Source organism: Trachurus japonicus, chromosome 24, assembly GCF_045865225.1.
Source record: "Trachurus japonicus isolate A0001 chromosome 24, Traja_1.0".
Classification (NCBI taxonomy): Eukaryota; Metazoa; Chordata; class Actinopteri; order Carangiformes; family Carangidae; genus Trachurus; species Trachurus japonicus.
This window is the reverse complement of record NC_140930.1, coordinates 21,715,928-21,726,320: the sequence shown is the minus strand read 5'-3', so window position 1 is coordinate 21,726,320 and position 10,393 is coordinate 21,715,928.

Below are 10,393 nucleotides of genomic sequence, written 5' to 3'. Positions count from 1 at the left end.
GGAAACGTTTTGGATTCTATTGTTTCTGATGACTCCATGAGGTTGTACTTTGACACTGTGCAGCTTTTAAATGGATAGTTCAACCTTTTAGCAAATTGGCCCATTGCCATAATCCCTATAGTCATAGCAGTACGTACATTTGTTACCTTTAATTGTTGGTGCAAGCTATTTTCAGAATGGCCGAGCCGAGCCGCGAGCTGCTCAGGGCTACGCTACGGAGGCTCATGGGATTTCTTGGTTTCCCTCATCAAACTCATCAAATACACAATCCAACAACTCCACAACGCTCTGGTGGACAAGTTGTGACCTGCACATTCACCACGCTATGAGATAATAACGGAATGTTACAAGACAGAGTTGTTTTCGAGGTAAATTCATGCAAAACAGCTGATGTGCGTTCCTGTCAGGGGCAGTTTTTCGGCAAGCAGTCTCTGCATTTGCCTGGATAATACTGGGATAATAATAAGAGGTCGGCTATTGTTTCTCAAGCTTCACTCCAAATTAACTGGGAAACCCTGAATCTTCCTTCCACTGACTCCACACCAAACTGTATTCTTGTATTAGTGCGAAGGAAAATATTCTTAAAGCAGAAGTCAGCGATCCGGTGGTTTTGGCAGTCCCCGCCCTCGTCCCTACGTCACCACATTCAGGCGCATCCCTTGGCTGCACACACAGAGAGGACCGCCCCTTTATGCCGTTCTCTCTCCTCATTGGATAAAGGTTGTAGGAATGGGATACAAGGAAAGTTTTCTCCTCGGCTTACAGCAGAGCAGAGTGACTGACAGACCCGTGTTTCAGACCAAACACTCTATATAAGTGATTGCTGTCAGAAGATAGAACTATTTAAGATTTATATTAACACAAATATTCCGCTTACTTCTGCTTAAGTTCTTAAGGAAATGGCAAGATAAAATGAGAACATTCAAAGTAAAGTGGTTAAAACACCAGCAGCTCCTGGTTTCTCCAAATGGCAGTTCTCATATTAAATCACATTTGCTACATGTAGCTCCATATCCAGTGTAACTGGCACAGATAGTTGGTGTGGGATCACAGTTCCTAATCATCTACAGGCACTGTCAGAGAACCTGTTCAACATAACATAATCCTTATACCTGTATATGCAGCCCAACAATAAAACTGAAAATTACAGCAAACTAGATCTCCGTTTACCAAAAAATCCAGATATGGACAAGGAAATGCATAAGACACAGTGGAAGCCACATATTGATTTTGATAGCACAGGGTAATAACAGGATTGCTTTGTGTTTACAGATGTCCAGGGCTGGTGCTGGTCTATAGGACGTCCATGGTGTTAATCAGTGATGCTAATGTTTGAGTAACAGTTTGAGTTCAGGCCAGTCTCCTCACCTCTTCTGTCAGGGCTTCAGTTCTCATGCAGAGCGATCGTTGTGAAGGGGGCTAAATTACCCAGAATCCCACTGCGTTACCATATGCTTCACCCATTTTGTCAGAAGCTCACGTTGAGGAGCCGCCTGCTCCTAACTGTCTGAGATCAAAGGCAAACGTCCCGCAGATAAAAGTCGATCTGTGGCGGGGGAAGCAGGCAGACGTCGGCTGAGCTTTGTTTAGTCAGAAACCCAGATCGAGCACTAAGCGGAAAAATCGGTGCGAAACACTTGTGTTTCTTACCCACCTTCTACTTCAAAGTCAGATTTCTCTCAGCTTTCTGATCAGCTTCAAAGTAATTATTAACATTACTAAAACAAATCTTGGCCTAAATCTCAAAGCCTGACAGAGCATCCTCTGCATTCCCGTGGAGCTCTGACTGCACTCGCTCTCTATAAAGTGATAATCAGCTTCCACCACTTTGAAAAATGAACTTGACAACAGATGCTTGTGTTTCTCCTAGAAATTAAATGCCTGAACAACAGCCAGAAATGTCCCTTTTCACCTCCGGACAATAAATGATCTGCTTTGCCAAGTACTCTTTGACATTGGTCCAGATGCCCAAGTCTATCAAATGGTGTTCAAGGACTGCCATGACCATTGACGAAGCTGGCCAAGAAAGCACTCGGATTTTCTAATGCGCCACAGCTCTTTGTGACTTAGAATAAAAATAGGGGGCTCGCCCTTCAGCGTGAACGTCCTCTCCTTTTTCTTCTCTTGCTTGAATGAGCAGGAGCTTGTCACTGGCAGAAGCAGGGCTGGATAACTGCAGATCAAATTGTTTCCAACCAGTGATGGACCAACCAATCATTTGCCGAACGGCAGAATTTGGTGAAAAGATTAGCTATTAAAATTGTGTCTTTTATCAGAGAAGCATGACAAAGACAAGGAAAGGTTATGATAAAATAATGTCATACAGAGAGACAAATTGAGAGATGTGTTAGGTAGTATTGATATTTTCCTTATTATATATGATTATATTTGACATGTTTTGTTTGGTTTGGTTTGGAGTCGGAGATGAACAAGATTAGATTTTGGCAGTCAGGGGTTATATCTCACACAGGCTTCGCCCTCTACTGGACTCTATGGGTATATCTCTCCTCCAATCGCGTACGCGCGATGGTCCACTGAAATTTGCATGTACGTAGCCGGCCAGTATGGCGTGCCTACCTTTCCCGCCCTTTAGCGGGCTATATAAGCAGATGCACCGCCAGCTGCCCTCATTCCTTTTACTTTCAGCATCGGCAAGTGCCCACTGTCACACTAGCTCCAAGGATGGAGTCGCCGCTTCAGGAACAACACCTCTGCCCGGACTGCCCTAACGGCATCATCGCCCTGGCAGACCCACATCTTCTCTGCTTCGAGTGTCTCGGGAGGAAGCACGCCACCGCCGGGCTGGAGCAGCGCCCGGCCTGTCCGTGCTGCCGAGACATCCCCCGGGTTCGCCGCCAGCAGCGAGCCGACTACTTCACCGGCGGTGAAGCTCTTCTCACCCTGTCTCCTGATGGAAGTGAGGAGGAAGAGCGGGAGTCGGAGGACGCCGCTCCAGCGTACACTGCCTCCACACCGCCTGATGAAGCATCACCGTCCAGACCCGCCTCAGCCTCTGCTGTAGACTCGCCGCCGCTACGAGACGAGGAGGTTGAACTCTCCCTCTCCGACGGCTCGACGGTGTTTGGCGCCGCTTCTATCAAGCTCGACTTCCCGAAAGTCATGACGACTGCAGCGGAGTGTGTCGGGCTTCCCCCCCCCCCCCCCGAAGCCGGTGAGCCGCCTCCGCCAGGGGTTCTACGGCCCGGCTCAACCACCCCGACCTGTGTTCGTCTCCCCAGCGCTTCCCAACATCTGGCTATGCGTGAAGGCGTCTTGGCAGGAGCCGCTGAGGACCAAGGCGACAGTCGCGGGGGTGGCGCCTTTTCTGCATGTGCAGGGCGAGACGGAGACTGTGTTCCCCGGTGTGCCCCCGCTCGAAGACGCTCTGGCTGCGCTCATTATCCCGCACTCAGCCGGCTGGTCAGGGCACAGAAAGCCACTACCACCGCTGCCGCAGGATAAGGACACGCTGGAATATTTTGACAAGATATTCCAGCTGGGCGCGCAACTAGCAGCAGCAGCAAACAACCTAGGTGTGCTGGGCGTAGCAGCGGCGGCTTCACTCCCGCGCGACGCCCCCCCTTCCCCTGACACTATGGAGTATCTCGGCCGGACCATCGGTCAGATGAACAGGACAGGGAGTTGCTACTGCTGCCGGACGAGTGATGTCACTGTCGGTCGTCGGCTCTCGCAACGTCTGGCTAGGTCTCACCGCCCTCCCCAGAAGGGACCGAGAGTGACAGTTAACGGGAGGGACGGCGCCGGCAGACTGCCTTGCCGCCCTCCCTCATTGTTCATATGGTTCTGTATGTTCTGCTTGTGTTCACTGTCCTGTGGATGTGAAAAATGTTTTTATTAAAACATGTTACTCCACTAACAGAGCAAAAATCCCCCCTCCCACCTCCACCATGCTCCCCGCTTGCCGCGCAGCCCCGACCGGTGTAGCCACCGCTACACCGTCGGTCAGGCTGCCGGTGGCTTGTGTTACACCGTCACATCCCCGCAGCGGGCCCGGCAGGCAAGGCCCCCTGGTCACGGTTTCACAAGCACACTCACACAACACACCCTCTACCGTCTCCGTTGTGGGAGACGCGGTAGAGCGGAGCACCGTTGTCAACCGGGTAAAAGCTACCGTTGTCCCTCTATATGAGCGCTACAACCGGCGAGGTTGCACGAGAAAACATCGCTCCCCATTGGTTGTAGCGACCACACAGTTAGCCCCGCGCGCTGCTAGCCGACACCCGTGTCACTTCCGCGGTAGGTCCGGCTCAGCGTGTTGACCGGCTGATGAGCGATGATTGTCACCGCCGAGCCAACGGCTACAGCGGTGAAGCTAATCATCATTCACGGCAGCACGGCAGGGCTGTGTTTCCGGACAATGAGACGGCTGCCTCACGCTCGTTTAACTCGCACCGCTCCAGTGAAGCGGCCGGGCTAACACGAACTGTCTCCCCGGTAAACAGCAGTGGAGCGGCCAACGTGTCTGACCACTCTGGTCCTGTGACTGTTATTTCCACGGGCGGATCTAACAGCAGCAGGGACGCCATGACGGTGAAGTGCCGGGCGGCGGTGCGTTCAGGTGACACCACGCCGGCTCGGACAGCAGAGATGCGTTCACGGACGGCCCCGAGAGCTCGGACAACGGGCCTGGTGCGTTCAGGGACGACTCAGCCCTTTCACAGAGGGCCCCCCATGGGCCAAACTCCCGTTTATGGCGGGTTTGGCGGCCAAGAGGGCCGAAATTGTGTACCACAGCTTTCTAAAAGCCGCTCCACAGCTGTCTGCACGTCCTCTCATGTGTTTTTACGAAGCATGGCAGAGCAGCTGTGTACTGACAGACTGGCTGGACAGGACCCTCAGACTAGGATATTCTCTCCAGTTCTGCGGGCTGCCCCCAGCATTCAGGGGCATACAAGAGATGAATCTATCCTCTCAACAAGAGATAGAGTTCCTCGAGGGGGAAATTCAGGACCTGCTATCAAAACAGGCCATGTCAATTGTCCCTCCTCACGACAAGGAACGGGGTTTTTACTCCCCATACTTTTTGGTTCCCAAAAAGACAGGGGGCTACAGACCCATCCTGGACCTCCGTGCCCTGAACACGCGTATCGGTCGCAAAACGTTCCGCATGCTAACCACAAGGAGGCTGCTGGAATTCGTCCAACCAGGCGATTGGTTCTCAACCATCGACTTGAAGGACGCTTATTTTCACGTCGAGGTGGCACCAAAACACAGGAAGTTCCTGCGTTTTGCATTCCAGGGAACAGCCTACGAATACAACAGACTGCCATTTGGCTATTCCCTGGCCCCTCGTACGTTCAGCAAATGTGTGGACGCAGCGCTACAGCCGCTGCGCAGCCAGGGGATGAGGGTCTTCTTTTATCTGGACGACCTCATCGTGATGGCCAGGTCCAAACAATGGGCCATTTTTCACACAGCTCAGTTGATACTTCACCTGACCAAGTTGGGATTTGCCATCAACTGGAAGAAGAGCAACCCCCAACCAAGCCAGCAGGCCGAATACTTGGGGATTGTGCTCGATTCTGTCAGCCTGAGAGCCACTCTGTCGGAGTCCAGACGGACGGCCCTACAGCAAGAGGTTCTCAAGCTGCAACAGGGTCCACGTGTCACAGCCTTGACCGTCAAGCAAGCACTGGGGCACATGGCAGCAGCTCACCCGGTGGTTCCACTAGGACTGCTGCACATGCGTCGCCTGCAGAGATGGTTCGCCAGCCTACGCTTAGACCTCAAGAGGCAGAAGTTTCGGCTGCTGACGGTCCCTCCAACAGTGCAGGGCAACCTGCAGTACTGTGGGTCCGCACGACATTTGTTGACTGGGACACCACTAGGACGAGTGACCTCGTACACGTCGGTGTTCACGGATGCCTCCCTGATGGGTTGGGGAGGCACCTGCCTGGGGAGGGCGATAGGTGGTGTGTGGGGACCGTCACATCAACCTCCTCGAGTTACAGGCAGTGTTCCTGGTTCTCCAACACTTCAGTCACCTGTTAAGGGGGAGACACGTGTTGGTGAGGACTGACAATCGCACCACAGTCGCTTACATCAACAGACAGGGCGGTGTACATTCCGCTGCCCTGTTAGCGATAGCAGAGAACCTGTGGTCATGGGCTTCAGAGCACCTACAATCTCGGAGAGCCCTCCACGTTCCAGGAATCGAGAACAGGGGGGCCGACCTCATGTCAAGGGGCGGCCCCCTGGAAGACGAGTGGAGACTGCAACCAGAAGTGGTACAGCAGATCTGGACACGATTCGGGAGGGCAACGGTGGACCTGTTTGCCAACAGGTCGAACACCCGCTGCCCCCATTGGTTCTCCCTGAGCCTGCAAGACCATCCACCCTTGGGGGTGGACGCGTTTGCACACGCTCCATGGCCAAGAGGGCTACTTTTTGCCCCCCCCCCCTCCGTCTCATCCCCCAGCTACTGGAGAGAGTGAGAGTGGAGCGGCTGAGGGTCATTCTGGTGGCTCCCGACCGGCGGTCGGCTCCGTGGTACGTGGAGCTGACCACAATGATGGCGGCCCCACCATGGCCCATTCCCCAAATCCGGGGGACACTGTCACAGGAGGCAGGCGCGATACAGGCGCTGCCGATCCTGGGCCAGCCGCTTCAAGCCTGGCCCCTGAAAGGGACAGGCTAATGCGGGCTGGGCTGCCTGCGCAGGTGGTGAAAACCATCCAAGCGGCTAGGGCTGGATCCACCATTGCCTGTTACAGGGCTAAGTGGTTGGGTTTCCAGCATTGGTGCGAAGAGAGGGAAGTGGACCCACTGACATGTTCAGTGGGGGAAACTCTTTCCTTTCTACAGATTTTGGTTGATGGAGGGCTGTCTCACACGGCTGTTAAGGTTTACGCTGCAGCCATCTCATCATGCCATGAGGGGTTGGGCGGAGGTCCAGTCTTCGCCCACCGGAGTTTTTCCTCAGTCGATGTGAGGGTCTAAGGACAGAGGATGTTGTTACGATGCCATGTAAAGCCCTTTGAGACAAACTGTTTGTAAAAACGGGCTATACAAATAAAATTGCCTTGCCTTGCCTTGCCTTGCCACCCTCTGGTAAAACGGTTCCTGCAGGGGGTCAGAAGGCTACGACCAGTGGCACGCACTTCTGTACCACAGTGGGAATTGCCACTGGTGCTCAAGGCCCTCACAAGGGACCCCTATTAGCCTTTGGAACGCTCCTCCTTAAAGGTGTTGTCGTTCAAGACAGCGTTGCTTCTTGCTCTGACGTCAGCCAAGAGAGTGAGCGAATTGTGTGCCCTGTCAGTCCACCCGAGTTGTTTACTCCTTCGCGGGGACCGCAGTGGTGCCATCCTTAAACCGAACCCCTCCTTTCTTCCTAAGAACATAAGGAGCTCATTTCGGTCCAGAATCATCCAGTTGGAGGTTTTTCACCCTCCCCCTCATGAGGATTCGAGGGAGGCGAAACTGCATCTCCTATGCCCTGTGCGTGCGTTGACATACTATGTCGACCGAACAGCCACTGTCAGGAACACCGACCAGTTGTTTGTGTGTTATGGTGACGGAACGGCTGGCAGAGCCCTGTCCAAGAAACGCTTGGCGAGGTGGCTGTGTGAATGCATCCTCTCAGCCTACAGTCAAGCGGGTCGAGAGCCGCCCACTGTGGTCCGGGCGCACTCCACAAGAAGTATGACGACGTCTACGGCCCTGTTCAGTGGTGCGAGTGTTGAGGACATATGTACGGCGGCATCGTGGTCTTCACCTTGCCCGTTCATAAGGTTCTATCTCTTGGATGTATCAGGCTCTTTCTCCAGGTCTGTGCTCACTGTAGGGTCACAGGACATGTGAGAGGAAGGATGTGTCAAGTGTTTTAAAATACTTGATCCCCACAGGGTGTCATGCACCTGCATTGGACTGTGCTCTGCTAGGACACTGTCAATGAGGTGCGCAGGAGGTCTAGGGTTGAGACCCCTGTGAGGTTAGACCACAACTTCACCCAGCCTAGCCAGGTGCTGCTAACTGGGATGAAGTTGGACCCGTTATCACTCCATACGGTGGTTAAGATTAATAAAGTGGTGACTGGGTCTTGGTACCTAACCGGTAGCTGGTGTGGTCAGTGGGCAGAGCCTCTCCCGCGGCAGGGAGTACATAAATCGGGCTTCGCCTACTGTACCCATAGAGTCCAGTAGAGGGCGAAGCCTGTGTGAGATATAACGAAGGTTACGATATTGTAACCCTAGTTATATTAACACAGGCGGAGCCCTCTACTTAGGGCCCTGCCGCTCTTTCGCCTTTCGCTGAAGTTTGGTGGAATGAGGGCACCTGGCGGTGCATCTGCTTATATAGCCCGCTAAAGGGCGGGAAAGGTAGGCACGCCATACTGGCCGGCTACGTACATGCAAATTTCAGTGGGCCATCGTGCGTACGCGATTGGAGGAGAGATATACCCATAGAGTCCAGTAGAGGGCTCCGCCTGTGTTAATATAACTAGGGTTACAATATCGTAACCTTCGTTACAGTCATTGTGAATCTGACGTCTAAAGATTCTTTGAGTCAATCATTAATTATTTCAGATTTGGCACAAACATTCACTTCCAGTAGTAAAGGATGAACACATTAGAATTTGGAGGTCAACTTCACTGTGTCCTCAAAAAAAGTGTCCTTTTTTAGTCATAATAACTCACAAATTAATGCATTAATTATGAGTAAATATTTAACTTAAATGTCAAAAGAACTAATGACATTTTATCCAAAGAGTGAGAGGTCAACTTCACTGTGACATAATGTTCAGCAGAAACAAAGAAAAGAGAGGGGAAAACTCTAAGCATATTTTCTCAATTTTTTTGTACCCCTCTGAAATTTCATGGTTTCTAAATAATTTAAAACAAAATTATCTTTATAAACTAAAATTTGACAGCATCCTTGATGAGCTTCCTGCTGTGGCTGTGCAGCCGGACGTGGGCTGCCAACATATTTGAGATTTTCATGCACCATGAGGACCGCTTCATATAGGCCTGCTACTGTTACGAATAATCTGTTTCAGCTTTGATGTAACATTAATAACCTGGCAGCAGCAGCAGCGTGTTTATCATAAGTAGTAGAGATGTTTTGCATCATACATGTGCTGTAGGAGAACAGGCTGACCCGATCGAAGATAAAAATCAAATCTAATATTGCTGCTTTATTACTTGTTTGTGTCTGGAGTGTGATATAATGTAGTGTCAGTGAGATGAAAGCCTGTTTATGGCAACATCCTGTCTAATGTTTCTCTGTCTGCATATGAAGAGATTGAACAAGTCAGTTCAAGTAATCTTCACCCCGGGCGTGATTAAAAAAAGAAACATTCATTCAATCTGTATTCAGTGTCTCCCTCTCGCCCTCAAAGTACAGAGAAGAAAATGATCGATTATGTTATGCAGCAGACCTTTGTCTTTCTAGCTCCAAGAAATGAAGATAGGCAATCATCCATCAGACCAGTGCCAGCGACTGCTTCCCAGGGCCTGAATATATGATTACATTGCTTTGACTCCATTTATCTGCATACCTTCTATTCAGCAGTGTGGACTGGAGTGTGCTACTTCCAACTTGACAAAAAAAAAACTGCAGCCCAGAATATTCCTCCTGAGCTGTCCCAAATCCTCTTAATGCTATCAATCCTGCTTTCGCTCATTCCACTTCATTGTCTCTTTATTTCAGCACTTTCCTGCATGGGGAAGCTTGATTGATTTGGCTTTCAAGGATGGGAGACAGGGAAGTTGGAGGGGGGAGCTGGGCAAAGTGTTTGGAAGCTTCGCATAAACTCTGACACAGACAAATGGCTCAGGCTGGATCAGATGAATCATTTGACTTTTGGAATATTGCAGTAGCTTCCTTTCAGATGAGTGGCCTCGTCATGCCTTTTCTTCTGCTTGATAATACGGTGACAAGCACATCTGTTCTCCTCTGGCCCGCAGCGCTGAGCTGAAGCAAAGCACATTTTAAACTTATTGTGGATATTTCTTACTCGCAAACACATTTATATAAATTTCATTACTTCATCTCCTGTATAGACATAAGTTTTTGTGACGTTCCAGAGAAGCAGTCCTTTAACAACACTTAAAGTTTTCTTACTTACACTGAAACCTCACAGCCAGCTTCTGAATTTAACATGCAGAGAAATGTATAATTTAACACTCAATACTGCAAGTTTTCACTCCACGTTGCTTTTATCCTATGAAACTGAAGTGAACCAGCATGTTCATCAACAGCAAAACAATGTCCTGCATGGCGATGGATCAAACATGCCGGCGCCATAGCGGCCACGCCCCTTGACCTAGAGAAAAGCTTTCAAATAATGCTTGATCAGCATAGTCTCTGGATGATCTGTAGTAAATTTGAAGTCGATTGGATAAAATCCCTAGGACTAGTTCGTTAAAAT